Source organism: Biomphalaria glabrata, chromosome 6, assembly GCF_947242115.1.
Source record: "Biomphalaria glabrata chromosome 6, xgBioGlab47.1, whole genome shotgun sequence".
Taxonomy (NCBI): domain Eukaryota; kingdom Metazoa; phylum Mollusca; class Gastropoda; family Planorbidae; genus Biomphalaria; species Biomphalaria glabrata.
The window spans coordinates 40,205,215-40,222,146 of NC_074716.1; the positions used below are offsets into that span (position 1 = coordinate 40,205,215).

Sequence of the window (16,932 nt, forward strand, 5' to 3'; positions counted from 1 at the left end):
GAGTCCCTCAGGATTCCTCGCTTTTGACCTCCGCCTAGTTCATCCCCATTATCTCCTACCAATAGGATACTGGTGTTTAGCCTGAAAGGTTAATTGGGGGAAAACATCTGACTGTTTCCAGAACAGGATGTGTTACTCAGTAGTACTCAGTGGTTCTTAACCTGGGGAAGTCATAGCCCCGGGACGAGGACTGCACCAAGAGAACTAATTTTGGTTGGTTAATTTTAAAGACCTTTTTTTAAAAAAAGCATACGTTGTTAGCTGTAGGCGATACTATGTAAATTGGAATTCTATTCACTAAAGTTCTATCAAGACTATATGTTGAGAACTGCTGTGGTAGAAGGATATAGCGACGGAATTTGACAAAATGGGTTGAGCTAAACATTGGTATGTATATAAATCTAAATGCAAGAGTTGACCCTCCAAGACAAAAGTCTGCGCTATAGATGGTAGATGTATTGAGTGACATCACAACATATATTTCTATAGAGGCGATCACGTAAGTCAAACTATTCATTGGCCTTTTTTTTTCCCACTTCTGCACTTGAATCATATGAACCATTTGTTCAATGAAATCTTGTTTGAAACTTAAAAAGAAAAAAAAAAACTCTTATGATGGAAATGATGCTACCAGAGAATTCTGGAAAATCATTTTGTTTATTTCATTTCACAACTAATTTATATCCATCTAAATAATCCTCATGTTTGTTTTTATTATTTTTTTATTTGTGTTTTTTTGTCAGTGCTTAGTAAATTTGATTCATATGGTCTATAAATACCTGAAAAGCATTGATTATAAATAAAACTACTTGGCAATCAGTAATGCTAAAAAAAAGTACTTTTATTTATTAGGTTCGGTATTAAATAAAAACAAAATTCTAAAAGAATATGTGGTCGAGGGTATGAACTGCTGGCTACCTATAAAGGGGACTCGAATTTGAATCCCTGCTTGAGCTGCGTTGTGTTTACTGAGCGCCAAAAAGGCAGATACCCCCTCCACAAAAAAAAAAAAGATTGAACCACGACGCATTGAGCATCAGCATACTATAAAAGAAACTCTAGCGTCTATACTAAAGTAATTTTTTTAAAAAGGCAACAAAAGATAGTTTATATGGAAACACAAAATCATAATCGGCCTCAGAAGTGGCCCTCTCACGCAGGTAAAAAGTCAAGTCTCAATATTTCCAGCAAGAATATCTGAGATGAGCTCCAATTGGTGACAAGGCAGGGAGACCTAGTTCTCCCGTAGTGCCCTGGTAAGGAACTCTGCTGTTTGGCGTAGTGCCTCAGTTTCCATACTAACTTAGTGAACCACTGGATACGTCTTCCCGCAGTTCGCGGAGCTGCGTACACTCTTGCAAGACGTGCGCCACCGTCTCTTCTGATTCCCCGCAGTGTCGGCAACGGGCATCAAAATTTGGCCGGAACCGGGCGAAGTACGCACCCATGGGGCAGTGTCCCGTACGCCAGTGCGCTATTGTTGTTTGTTCCGACCTTTTTAGCAAGAATATCAGAAGTTATGAACTGCAGACTATCACCAACTACTAGCCTGTCTCCGTCCATACAAAAAAGAAGACACTCGTGTCGAAAGTGTTGGTGATATTATTGTAATGTTAGGTCAAATGACGACATGATATCACATGGTATGGAGATGTATTAATGTTTCTATTAATTTTACATAGTTAATATTCATATCTATTCAATGAACTGATTCTACTGACGATGCGGTTCAGTGTAAGCCAGGCCTTACTGATATTATTGAATGATCAACTAATAGTTGTATTATAACGTCCAATCACTCATTCAAGGCCTCAAGGGAGAAGCTATTTCCGTTGGTGAAGTGTCTAAAGGTGTTTAACTCTTTCCCTCCTAATTAACGATACCATTGAATTGACCCATTACATATAATTAGTTTTTGATTTTATAAACTTTAATTTTGTGTTTTATAAAAATAGCATGCATTCTCCTATAATTCTATATCAAAAGTAATATTTTCTGATTACAAATAAAAATGTTATAAAAGTTTAATCCTAACAGGGTAGAATGTACAAAAGTGAAAAATGAACAATTCTGCCAGAACATGGAAAATAATTACGGAGATAAAAAGTTAATCTATTACCAATTGTATAGGAGTATTCCCTATCATGAGAGTATATCCTATCATCTTACACATGTTAGTGTGTAGAAGTTCTAGAGGTAAACATTTCATAACCAGTACAGCAACACAAAACAACACTCGGCATTTATCTTTATACTTTTGACAAATAAACTTTGCTAATCAACTACAAGTGGGAGATTTTTGCTACTGCTCTACACATACTCCCAACCAAGCAAGTAGGTAACTAGATAATTAACAGTCTTCTGGGAATACCAATCCATTTTCACAACTTCCAATTTCGCTGCTGAAATTGAATAGTCTGCTCCTTCTATTAACGGGTAAAATGCGAATACGCAGAAGAAAATTTGATTTATTTTTCTCTCATAAGTTTTGCAATTAGGAAATATTTGTTATTATGCGGTAAGCTATTAGATGTGTTTCACTGCATTAAAAAAAAAAAGAAAGATTATTCTTGTTGACGGATTATTCTTTTAGTAATCTATCTTACCTCCCTTTGCCAGTGTCGCCTATATGCCCTATGTGACTCGTCCCTATCAGAAGGTCATTACGTCGAAACGTAAATATCCTCAATGTAACTTTTACGGGGAAAACCACGCCAACAAGTTCGCCGCATTTCTTGTCTAGTTATTTATTTGTAACTTTTCCATGCAGCCGTGGGCTGTTTTGTTTCATAAAGTAAGGCTCTATTTAATTTAGGTTACTTCAGATTGTCCACTCCACATTCTCTGTTGTACATAGATCTACAGTTGTATTCATTAAACAGGTAATTTCATTATTTTTTTCATTATTGTTTATACAATTCTGTTCCATTTATAGTGGGGAAAAAAAAAGGATTCATATAAACGCTTTAAAGTAAGCTGCTGTACGCTGCAGTAAGTTGCAGTAAGCTATGAGTTGAAACAGTGTTAAAAATATAAATATTACACATTGTTATCCTAGCAAGGAATTTAAGATGCTACAGAAGGATCCTGGGTATCATATTTAGAGACCGCATCACAAACGAAGAGACTAGAGACAGGGTTACTGCAGTGATTGGACCCCACCATGACCTGCTAAGTATTGTAAAAAAAGGAAACTACAACTTTATGACCATATTACAAGGTCTTCGGGGCTTGAAAGGACCTTTCTTCAGGGAACAATATCAGAAAAAAGCTGAAGAGGCAGACAGAGAAAGGGATTTGAATAAGAGATTGACCCTTTACAAAACAATTAGATCAATTAGATATTCATTATAAGACATCAGTTAGGCCAGGTTAACATCTAACTTCACATTCACTTTCGCCTATCCCTTGGTTTGCTGGACCGCTGGGGCACCACTCAAGATCTGTCAACCTTCTTTCTCCATTTTTCTCTGTCATTTGTCTTTGATAGAATTTAGTTTTGATGTTCTTTCTGAAAATATTGAAACCTGTCTTTTTACCTGCCTGGGTGGACCACTTCGGGCTCCGATTCTGAGTTTGTGTTTCCACATGAACTGTCTTTGTAACCTTGTTTAGTTTCAAAGTCCGGAAATAATGTTTGGCGATCAGCTGAGGGAACGCACAGTGCTCCCCTAGACCCCCTAGCTGGCAAAGAAGGAAAGGTCAAAATCTAATGAAGATTAATGACACAAACACACACACACTTACATATATATATTATATAGACTATATATATATATATATATATATATATATATATATATATAAAGAGAGAGAGAGAGAGAGAGAGCAATTAACCCCCCACCAAAACCCTCTTAGAAAAAAATCCCGGCTACGCCCATGATTAACAATTGCTAAAAATTAAATCATTGTTTGTTTAATTTGTTTTGTAATTTATTCTTGAATTGACGGACAGAGTGAGTTGATATAAGCTTTGTAAACGGACAACTCAATGTGACAACACTCTCACTCTGACTTGCATATTAAAGTTTCTAAGTTTACATGTTTCCTGGTTTAAGAAAATGTTGAAAAGAAATAAAAAAGGAGGATTAAAAAGTTAGTGGTGGGGGACACAAATCTTTCACCTAAACCTTGTCATGTAGGGGCCTACAAATGTTAAATCACCCATCTGCCATTTTGTTTTTCTATTGAGGTAAGGAAGTACAAAACTCGTCTTCTTTAAAAGTCAAATATCGTTTAGTTTACATGTAAAAGGGGAGAGGATTATTTTGACATTGACCTGGATTGAAAATCAAAGCTTTCTTTGTTATATACCTCAGACCAGGGGTTCTCAGCTTGTGGTTCGCGACCCCCTCGGGGATCGAATGACGATTTGATTGGGGTCGCCTAAGAACATCAAAAACATGCTTTTTTAATCTGACCTTTTGCCCTTGCCAGAAGTCCAGTCACAGTCAAAGATGAAGGTGTTCCGAAGAAAGAAAACGTTTATTGAGCTCCATAAAAAGCGATAAAGCAAACTGTAACTGAAATCTGGATTTAGTCTAGCAGTTCTAACCCGAGTTGTCCTTTTTTATTTTCAATCATATATTTTTTTACGATACCTGTATTTTCCAGACTATAGATAACAATTATTCACATTAGGATTACATTATATACCATTAGCAAAAGCACAGTTTTTTATGTTTATGAAGGAAAATAATATTAATTTTGGGGGTAGCAGCATTGTTGTGAATAGTAAAAAGTGGTCGCCGAGCTAAAAAGGTTGAGAACCGCTGCTTACGCTGAAGATTTATGGTTAGCTATTGAATGTTGACCCCGGGGTTGATTGTTTATTTTTTTTTTTTTTCTTGAGCGTAATAAAATTCTGTTAGGGTCGAATTATAGGTGCAATATGGTTAAAGGGGAGTTAAAAAATAATCAAACGAATAAGTGTTATCTATCTTTGGAAACTCAATAACTTACTGAGTTACTGCTGTATTACTAATGTAGATAGTGAAGCATTGGAGGAGGGGTGAGGTATTCTTTATAGTAGAATCAATTTCTGATTATTATTCTGCTTATTATTCTCATTATTATTCTGATTATTACTGCTTATTTGTATATGGCACAGTAATGGTTGAAGCTGTAATACTAGGCAACCTTCAGCCATTAAGAGAACGTTGAATATGACAACAAATATGTGATTACAATTGAAGATGAAAACAATTTTTTAACTCTTTCTCTTTGTAATTGTTTTTAAAAGTTTCGACATAATTCTTTACTTTACACATGTCTATTGCACTATCCTGTTGTGATTAAGCCTCAATAATTTTGTCGTTTGTTATTAGGAAGTGTATTAGTTGGTAGAATTAAAGGGGAATACATGCTCTTTTTATGTAAAACAAAATTAAGTTTACAAAATTAAACATTAATTAAATTTAATGAGGTCAAATATAAGATGGTTTCGTCAATTGGGAGAGAAAGAGTAAAGAAAAATTTATTTGGCATGAAATGTGATTCTATTCAACGCGTATTCCTTTCGTTTTCCTCTATAATTATCTCCGCCTTTCTCGTTAAAATATTTACTGGTTATTCCCCTTGACTGGCCCAGACTCTCTCAACGGCTTGGATCATCGGCTGTCCTCGACTCTCTCTCTCTCTCTCTCTCTCTTTCTCTCATTCCTGGTCACCTCATAGCTCACTTCCACTGCTTCCACCCTCGTTTCTTCGCGCTTTCATTGTTGCTGGCCTGGAAGGGAGAGAAAAAAAAAAGGTAGTCAAGAACAACAAACAATCTGGCCCGGCACGACACGAGATGAGCCAGCCGCTGAGTCGCCTGCATGTGCTCACGTCTACAATGAACTGGGAAGCAGTGCCCCAGTACCGGTGGGAGTCTATGCCATGTTTCAGTGTTATTGTTTCACTTTGAATGGATTTGTTCATTATCTGATTCTTATGACATTGGAATGGATCTCTTCACTATCTGATGATTGTAACTGGATCTAGTTGAAAGCGGAAGACGTAGTTTTAGTTTTAAGGTGTTCAAATCAGACTTCTCAGGTAAGCCAAATTAAAATACAGTGTCTATGACACCGAGACGTGACAGTCATGACTAATTGTTCGGATATAAAAATATTTATTTATAGAAAACCCGATGACATGTTCAGGTGCTAGATCTAGAGTCCGAAACAAATTATTCTTTGCTTTTGAGTTTACAGGGGACGTAGTGTTGAGTGATAAAGTGCTTGGTCCAAAAGTAAGGCTGGTTGGTCGTAGCGTTGGCCACATGACGTCCTCAGTGACCGTCGGCCATAGAAACAGATACTCTCTACACCGTTTGACATATAGATCGAGATCGAGAAGTCTGAAAGGGTTACTTTACTGTTCATGCTTTATGTCTCAGCCATAAAAAATAGTATACAATGTCGTCCAGTACAAGTATTGTCTTACAGTAAATGCCAAAATGAAAATGTCGTGACATTTTGTCATTTACCCATTATGTCTGCAAAGACAACTCATTATGCCATGTAAATAGATGCTAGACTAACGAAAAATCCCCTGTATCTTTCACACATCACATTACACACCACCACATGTCATTCTTCCACCATGTTCTTTGATTCCAAACGGCTGACATTTGAGCGTAGTGTATCATTTGTACACAGAATTAGATCTCAGCTCTAGTTCATTAAAAGACTTTGAGCGTAGTGTATCATTTGTACACAAATTAGATCTCAGCTCTAGTTCATTAAAAGACTTTGAGCGTAGTGTATCATTTGTACACAGCATTAGATCTCAGCTCTAGCTCATTAAAAGACTTTGAGCGTAGCGTATCATTTGTACACAGAATTAGATCTCAGCTCTAGTTCATTAAAAGACTTTGAGCGTAGTGTATCATTTGTACACAGAATTAGATCTCAGCTCTAGTTCATTAAAAGACTTTGAGCGTAGTGTATTATTTGTACACAGAATTAGATCTCAGCTCTAGTTCATTAAAAGACTTTGAGCGTAGTGTATCATTTGTACACAGAATGAGATCTCAGCTCTAGTTCATTAAAAGACTTTGAGCGTAGTGTATCATTTGTACACAGAATTAGATATTAGCTATTGTATATCTAAAGACTTGATACACTCACATCTAATGTACTTAGAAGACCATTGATACACTTATTTATACAATGCATGTATATACATGTCAACTGTTTTCCTGATCTCTTGTCAATAAGAATCAGTCCTGGCGTTATAAAATTTTATGTACATTTTTTATAACGTCTTGTTTGACATGTTTCTGATGTTCCTGTACAATTGAAGGTTATAACAACGTAGCCATAATCCAAACCTCAGACATGAATGCTGCAGGATAGAGGCGTCAAGGGCTCGAACCCGGAACTATCGAGATTACAGTCCAGAGCACTTACCACATGGCCATACAGCAATCTCTATCAAGCAAATGTCATTTAATTAATTGTACCCTTCTTGAAACTTGTTTTTTTTTAATTGGAGTCTTATACCTCCTGGGGGGCGAGGTGGTTTTGTGGTTAAGCGCTTAGTTTGGAACCTGGGTGTCCTGGGTTAGAATTTCGGTGAAGACTGTGATTTTGATATCGCGATTTTCGATGCGCACCCCTGAGTGCACCCGACTCTAATGGGTACCTGACTTTAATTATGGAAAGTAAAGGCGGTTTGTCGTTGTGCTGGCCACATGACACCCTGCTCGTTAACCGTTGGCCAAGAAATAGATGACCTTTAGATCATAAGGTCTGAAAGAGGACTTTTTTTTACCATCTTTTTATGAGTAACTTTCCAATGGACGTATCTTTGTAAATCTAGACAAGAAAAGTAGCATAGAAGAGAATCTCTGTAGATAGGAGGATTTGTTCTTTACACAATGGCGAATGATGAGAGGATGAACAAACACAGTAGTTTACATCCAACACAGGCTTTATTTATTACTCAACTTTCCCACTTGGGCAGAATCTGTGATCATATCTAAACATTATGTTTTAGTCTAGTTCAGGATTGTGCACGAGATGGAAGTTGCGCACCATCTGTTCTTTAGAAGGGGTTTGTACCGCTGTGTTGTAACTACTGTGTTGGCGGCTGTTTTCATCTTGTCAATTTTTTGTTCTGTCACGTTCTCCGTAATTAAAAAGATGTCCTATTGCCTCGGGTCAAATGTCAATCAACACGTTTGCTATATTTAACATTAATACAGCGTGAATCTCTTTATCCATTTATAGCAATAGAATCAATAATAATATTTTTTATTGCCCAAGTATTTCATTTCAAGCAAATATTAACATGTATTTCAATACGCCGCTTTCATTAACAATGGATACATCTTAAAATCTATCTTTTTCCTTTTTTTTTCTTACTTTAAATCTCTCTCCCTCTCCCTGTCTCCCTTCCTCTTTTCCTCTCTCATTCCCTCGCTCTCCCTATATCTCCCTCCTTCTCTCCATCTCTATCGTCCCTTCTCTCTCTCTCTCTCTCTTTTAATCTTTTTCTTTGTTTTCTCTTACTTTAATTCTCTCCCTCCCTCTCTCCCTCCCTCTTCCCTTGTCTCCCCTTCTCTCTCCTTCTCTCACTCTCTCTCTCCCCTTCTCTCTCTCTCTCTTTTAATCTTTTTTCTTTGTTTTCTCTTACTTTAATTCTCTCCCCCCCTCTCTCCCTCCCTCTTCCCTTGTCTCCCCCTCTCTCTCCTTCTCTCACTCTCTCTCTCCCCTTCTCTCTCTCTCTCTTTTAATCTTTTTTCTTTGTTTTCTCATACTTTACTTCTCTCCCTCCCTCTCCCCCTCTCTCTCCTTCTCTCTCCCTCCCTCTCCCCTTCTCTCTGTCACTCTCTCTCCCCTTCTCTCTGTCACTCTCTCTCTCTCTCTCTCCCGGTCGTCATTGAAAGATCCGTTTCTAGTTCACTCCATGCATTCGTATTGAAATCTCTCTAACCCAACTTGTCCATCCGTCTAGAGCTAGCCTGTAAAACAGATTCTCATTTCTTTCCTAATAACTTTTTTTTTGTCTTCGTGACCAGCTCGTATGTTGCCAAACTTTACTTCCAGTTAACCTTACCGACCAGTTTCTGGTGTGCCCTGCCTCTAATGTGAGAAACACTCTTAAAGAGTGGCTAAGACTAGGTTTAAAGTAATGTCACTTGGCATTCGTAGTCTTATGGTTAAGGGACCCCGTAGACTTCTGTTTCGAGGAAACATTAACATAAAAAAGTTTCACTTTCAGATCATGCGGTCTATAGGGCAGATGATGTAAAGGTTATCTATATCGGTTGCCCACAGTTAACGAGGGTATCATGTGGCCAGCACAACCACCAACCTCCTTTACATTTCTCCAACTATTGTCAGGTAGGCCTACCCATAGTGCAGGGTGGACACAATTAGTCAAATATTTTTATAATTAATTATTATATTTTAACTATTTTTTTAATTATGTCTCTCCCCCCATAGTATGTGGGTCGATTCTGTTGGGTGAGGAGAGGTTAAATTGCATCTACCGCCCCCCCCCCCGCGCCGCCACTAACCCTTTGGATGGGGGCGAGCGGTATAATTTTTGTGCAGGAATCATAGTTTGTAAACAAAATTAGTCAACTATTTTAACCCCTATGTTGCAATGTATATCATGTCGGGTTTTCGTTACCTTGTTGGGCAGCGGGAGGGGCGGTAGATGTTTAAACTCGCCTTAATCTAAATCAGCTTTTCTCAACCTATGAGGTGCATATTCTGACGGGGGTAAAAGGTATCGGCTGTATTTGCAATGTTATTATGGCCTATAAATTCATATTTGAATATTTATCAAGTAAAAGCATTATTCAAAATGTTTTATAAATTGAAATTGACATTATAATATGTATCCGCCAATGCAATTCTATCCGTTATGCGCGCGTTAAAATGGTCGAATTTCCCAAGAGCATTCTAGAACTTCTGTCCACGTTGTTTGCTGACCAAAGACAGGTCCATTACACAGGTTTTTGCTTAACATGAAGATATTTTGAAGATGCAAAATAAAAACATACGCTACAGGTGCATCGATAATCAGTCAAACGTCAGTATCAGACCTTTCCAGCACCTTACTATATTTCATTTAATTTGACCTGCCCTTTTTAATAGGTCGGATAGTGAACTGTGGGCATGAGGAGAATGGGTTTGAGCATCCAAGAATGTGAGAAAAAGCGTTGCGACGCACGCCGCTGGGGGAGCTTATAGCGCTCCCCCAGTTGTTTAAGAGGAGGGGCAGCAGAGTATATTTTTTCACCTAGGCTGAGAAACACTACTCTAATTTATATATATATATATATATATATATATATATATATATATATATATATATATATATATATATATATATATATATATATACACATATTGTGTTTGTTTATACATAGGGTTAGGGTTTACTTGGGGATAGGGTTACAGTTTGTAAACAAAAAATATAGCCTCCACGCACACACACACCCCCAATCAGCCAAAATTTCTGGATACGCTTGTGATTCTCGGGTGCATCAGTGCTTAGGGCCTCAAGCTGTCTCCACAGGGGTCTGTGAACAGCGATACATAAAGCGTACTACCTACTCTCAAGTTCTTTCTTGAAGGTACGTCGCCATGTTATACGAGGTCGTCCTGTTAACATTTCCTTGTTTTTTTTTTTTATTCTAAGCAGGGCCGGTTTCACCAATTGCGGAGCTTAATTTAATGGGTGCTTGCGAGGCCCCTCTTCTAATTATTGTTTTACAATAACAACCATTACTATCAATTAGATTTATTAGATCATTTTATCAACAGTTATTATACAACATTCACTGGAAGCAACTCAAATACATTAGGCGCCTGTGGGTCAATGACAGTTACCGCGTCGTATGATTTATGATACACTAAATATGTTAACCCAATAAGTTCTACATTTTTTAAAGCCTGTGACAAGATCCATGACTGCTAGTGATAGGCTAAATGTTAATTGCGGGCCCCTGCCAGGCGGGGGAAACAATTGAAACTATCGGTCAAAATGACCTAAGGCATGCCCTGATTCTATATCATGTTTCTTGTCTTAGTACGTTACTTGTATTCTACTGCAGTCAGCTGCTGGGAACAAATATCCTCTTGACTTATTATAAATTGTTAATGTTATGTCGTACAAGGTAAGGCAAGTAAGATTTAGGCCAGTGCTATGCGTGCTCCCACTGACTCGGAGGGAGCATATATTACCCTCACAATGTGAAGAGCACCGCCACCCGCTAAATTCTTCGAGTCAACAAATGTTCTCTCTGCTGTGCGTACCATCACAACATATGTTACAGCCACTCACAACATAACCGAGTACTCACACACGCATAACCTTCACACACACACACACATAAGCTTCCCATACACACATAACCTTCGCACACACATCAATTTCACACACACACATGCATAGCCTTCACACACATACATAATCTTCACACACATACATAATCTCACCCTCAACACACACACGCACACAATTGATTCTACTATTTCAACTTCAAGAAGATCAACAAGGAATGACTTTTTCTTAGGTGTCTAGCTCAGTACAACAGACTCCCCCCTCAATATTCTCGTGTGGAAACAAACTATCTCGCTACTGGGTTACGCGCGATGGCATTATAGGTGTGAAACTTTGAAGCTAACTAGTCAGGGAGAGAAGGTGGGGTTGGGGGGGGGCTGAAGGAGTCAGTCAAAGATAAAGAAAATACGAGAAATGTAGTATTCTACCAAGACGTTTGTTACCTGTAACTATTCTTGAAAGTAGTTAGTCTGAGTGGCACTAAAAAAAAAAGGTTCTAGTCGTGTGAGTAGTTAAACAACGGGTGAATCTGATGTGTCTTGATGAAAGAACAACATCTGGTACTTCAGGTCGTCTGGTTAGTCAGTGTCTGAAACATTGAGACCTGGTGCTGGTGAAAAGACAGATTGTTTATTTTAGGTTTCGTATTAGAAATCGTCATTTACAGTATGCGTGACTAAATGTAGATGTTTGCACTTGAGAGCATGGTTTAATAAGCAAACAGAATTGCGTCGTTGACATTAAAGTGATTTTGTGTTCCAAGGATGAGTAATGTTTCGAGATTACACCCCAACGATTGCACTTCTAATTGATTGTACTTCTGATTGATAGCACCTCTGATTGATTGTACTTTTTATTACAACAAGCAAAATACAAAAGATATACTAAATACTTTAAAAAAAACAAAGCTTATTAAGTGTATCCATTAGTTTGGATCAGTCATGTAATGTGTATACAAATCTAGACTAACAGTAATAGATCTGAACGATTAGAAATATTTTTACCAATTTCTTTTAGCGTTCTCACTACGCTATGATTCTATCACTTGTCTCACTACACTATGATCCTATCACTTGTCTCAGTACACTATGATCCTATCACTTGTCTCACTACGCTATGATCCTATCACTTGTCTCACTACGCTATGATCCTATCACTTGTCTCACTACGCTATGATCCTATCACTTGTCTCACTACGCTATGATCCTATCACTTGTCTCACTACACTATGATCCTATCACTTGTCTGACTACACTATGATCCTATCACTTGTCTCACTACGCTATGATCCTATCACTTGTCTCACTACGCTATGATTCTATCACTTGTCTCACTACGCTATGATCCTATCACTTGTCTCACTACGCTATGATCCTATCACTTGTCTCACTACGCTATGATCCTATCACTTGTCTCACTACGCTATGATCCTATCACTTGTCTCACTACGCTATGATCCTATCACTTGTCTCACTACGCTATGATCCTATCACTTGTCTCACTACGCTATGATCCTATCACTTGTCTCACTACGCTATGATCCTATCACTTGTCTCACTACGCTATGATCCTATCACTTGTCTCACTACGCTATGATCCTATCACTTGTCTCACTACGCTATGATCCTATCACTTGTCTCACTACGCTATGATCCTATCACTTGTCTCACTACGCTATGATCCTATCACTTGTCTCACTACGCTATGATCCTATCACTTGTCTCACTACGCTATGATCCTATCACTTGTCTCACTACGCTATGATCCTATCACTTGTCTCACTACACTATGATCCTATCACTTGTCTCACTACGCTATGATCCTATCACTTGTCTCACTACGCTATGATCCTATCACTTGTCTCACTACGCTATGATCCTATCACTTGTCTCACTACGCTATGATCCTATCACTTGTCTCACTACACTATGATCCTATCACTTGTCTCACTACGCTATGATCCTATCACTTGTCTCACTACGCTATGATCCTATCACTTGTCTCACTACGCTATGATCCTATCACTTGTCTGACTACACTATGATCCTATCACTTGTCTGACTACACTATGATCCTATCACTTGTCTGACTACACTATGATCCTATCACTTGTCTGACTACACTATGATCCTATCACTTGTCTGACTACACTATGATCCTATCACTTGTCTCACTACGCTATGATCCTATCACTTGTCTGACTACACTATGATCCTATCACTTGTCTGACTACACTATGATCCTATCACTTGTCTCACTTCGCTATGATCCTATCACTTGTCTGACTACACTATGATCCTATCACTTGTCTGACTACACTATGATCCTATCACTTGTCTGACTACACTATGATCCTATCACTTGTCTGACTACACTATGATCCTATCACTTGTCTGACTACACTATGATCCTATCACTTGTCTGACTACACTATGATCCTATCACTTGTCTGACTACACTATGATCCTATCACTTGTCTGACTACACTATGATCCTATCACTTGTCTCACTACGCTATGATCCTATCACTTGTCTGACTACGCTATGATCCTATCACTTGTCTCACTACGCTATGATCCTATCACTTGTCTGACTACACTATGATCCTATCACTTGTCTGACTACACTATGATCCTATCATATGTCTCACTACACTATGATCCTATCACTTGTCTCACTACGCTATGATCCTATCACTTGTCTCACTACGCTATGATCCTATCACTTGTCTCACTACGCTATGATCCTATCACTTGTCTCACTACGCTATGATCCTATCACTTGTCTCACTACGCTATGATCCTATCACTTGTCTCACTACACTATGATCCTATCATTTGTCTCACTACACTATGATCCTATCACTTGTCTCACTACACTATGATCCTATCACTTGTCTGACTACACTATGATCCTATCACTTGTCTGACTACACTATGATCCTATCACTTGTCTCACTACGCTATGATCCTATCACTTGTCTGACTACACTATGATCCTATCACTTGTCTGACTACGCTATGATCCTATCACTTGTCTCACTACGCTATGATCCTATCACTTGTCTGACTACACTATGATCCTATCACTTGTCTGACTACACTATGATCCTATCACTTGTCTGACTACACTATGATCCTATCACTTGTCTGACTACACTATGATCCTATCACTTGTCTGACTACACTATGATCCTATCACTTGTCTGACTACACTATGATCCTATCACTTGTCTGACTACACTATGATCCTATCACTTGTCTGACTACACTATGATCCTATCACTAGTCTGACTACACTATGATCCTATCACTTGTCTGACTACACTATGATCCTATCACTTGTCTGACTACACTATGATCCTATCACTTGTCTCACTACACTATGATCCTATCACTTGTCTCACTACGCTATGATCCTATCACTTGTCTCACTACGCTATGATCCTATCACTTGTCTCACTACGCTATGATCCTATCACTTGTCTGACTACACTATGATCCTATCACTTGTCTCACTACACTATGATCCTATCACTTGTCTCACTACGCTATGATCCTATCACTTGTCTCACTACGCTATGATCCTATCACTTGTCTCACTACGCTATGATCCTATCACTTGTCTCACTACGCTATGATCCTATCACTTGTCTCACTACGCTATGATCCTATCACTTGTCTCACTACGCTATGATCCTATCCTTTGTCTCAGTACGCTATGATCCTATCCTTTGTCTCAGTACACTATGATCCTATCACTTGTCTCACTACACTATGATCCTATCACTTGTCTCACTACGCTATGATCCTATCACTTGTCTTACTATGCTATGATCCTATCCTTTGTCTCAGTACACTATGATCCTATCATTTGTCTTACTATGCTATGATCCTATCCTTTGTCTCAGTACGCTATGATCCTATCACTTGTCTCACTACACTATGATCCTATCACTTGTCTTACTATGCTTTGATCCTATCCTTTGTCTCAGTACACTATGATCCTATCACTTGTCTTACTATGCTATGATCCTATCCTTTGTCTCAGTACACTATGATCCTATCACTTGTCTCAGTACGCTATGATCCTATCACTTGTCTCAGTACGCTATGATCCTATCACTTGTCTCACTACACTATGATCCTATCACTTGTCTCAGTACGCTATGATCCTATTACTTGTCTCAGTACGCTATGATCCTATCACTTGTCTCAGTACGCCATGATCCAATCACTTGTCTCAGTACGCTATGATCCTATTACTTGTCTCAGTACACTATGATCCTATCACTTGTCTCACTACACTATGATCCTATCACTTGTCTCAGTACGCTATGATCCTATTACTTGTCTCACTACACTATGATCCTATCACTTGTCTCACTACACTATGATCCTATCACTTGTCTCACTACACTATGATCTTATCACTTGTCTCACTACACTATGATCCTATCACTTGTCTCACTACACTATGATCCTATCACTTGTCTCACTACACTATGATCCTATCACTTGTCTCACTACACTATGATCCTATCACTTGTCTCACTACACTATGATCCTATCACTTGTCTCACTACACTATGATCCTATCACTTGTCTCACTACACTATGATCCTATCACCTGTCTGGACCAGTGGGAAGGTGATGAGGAAGAAATATTGGGGTATCTGGGGGATCGTTTGTTAAATGTATTTATAAAAAAAAACCAGAACGACCTGAATTCACTCTGCCAGCGAAAAGCGTATGAACATTAAAGATTGTATAGTTATCATTTCTATTTTATGTCGACGACATATAAAGGGGACTAATTCGGCTTATACCACAACTCCAGTCAAGTGCTATTTCTTTCCCTTGTTCGAGATACCAAACAAAATAATTAATTAATAATAGTTATTTAAATAATTATGTTTTTTTTTTGTTTTTTTTTTACTTATCAGGTTGTCAGGTGCAAAAATAAAAAAAAAATAATTATGCAAAATTTCAGCTTTATCTGAGATTGGGTGTTTGAGAAATAACGTGTACAAACTTTTTCCAGACAGACAGACGAGTGAGTCGATATAGACTTTGTAAAACAATTCATCTTGACACAATTTTTAATGCATAGGATATAATCTAATCTATAATCGCCATAGACCTTCAACACTCTTTTTTTTATATTGCAGGGTAGATAAATGACAAGATAATATGACAAAAATTCGAATCCCTTGTTTACACACACACAAATGTACAACATTAAAAGATTTTTTTCCTTGAAGATCAAAATATATTTGCAAACAAGAACTCATTAAATATTCTCTCGTTTCTTTCTCGATTTTTTTCCTTCTATCTGTCTCGCTTTCTCTTATTCACACACGTTTACAATTCACACATATATAAACCTTGCCATAAGTTCAGAGTTCGTAAACACTTTGGTATAAATTGGATGGTGTCCATATCATAAGCCTAATTATTTACAGAAGAGTCGTGGCACACATATGCAAAGTCACGATTAGAAAGAGAAGCATATGGCGAAATAAAAAGTGAATAGCACAGCACAACGGTGAGAGACGTGTCAATAACAGAATAGCTAGAGACACATGTGTCAATAACAGAATAGCTAGATACACACATGTCAATAACTGAATAGCTAGAGACA

General features: G+C 38.0%; 1 protein-coding gene across 3 annotated transcripts in view; it reads left to right on the forward strand.

Annotated features, from left to right (window-relative positions):
- Positions 1-345: 345 nt before the first annotated feature.
- Positions 346-16,932, forward strand: part of LOC106056445 (uncharacterized) — a 58,704-nt gene continuing 42,117 nt past the window's right edge. The window contains exon 1 of one of the 3 annotated variants that reach the window (XM_056031500.1): positions 346-499. The gene's annotated coding sequence lies outside the window, so the exon portion shown is untranslated. Of the gene's footprint in view, positions 500-2,729; positions 2,883-5,643; positions 6,040-16,932 lie in introns of those variants that run through there. The other 2 variants (XM_056031499.1, XM_056031498.1) reach the window with 2 other exon arrangements.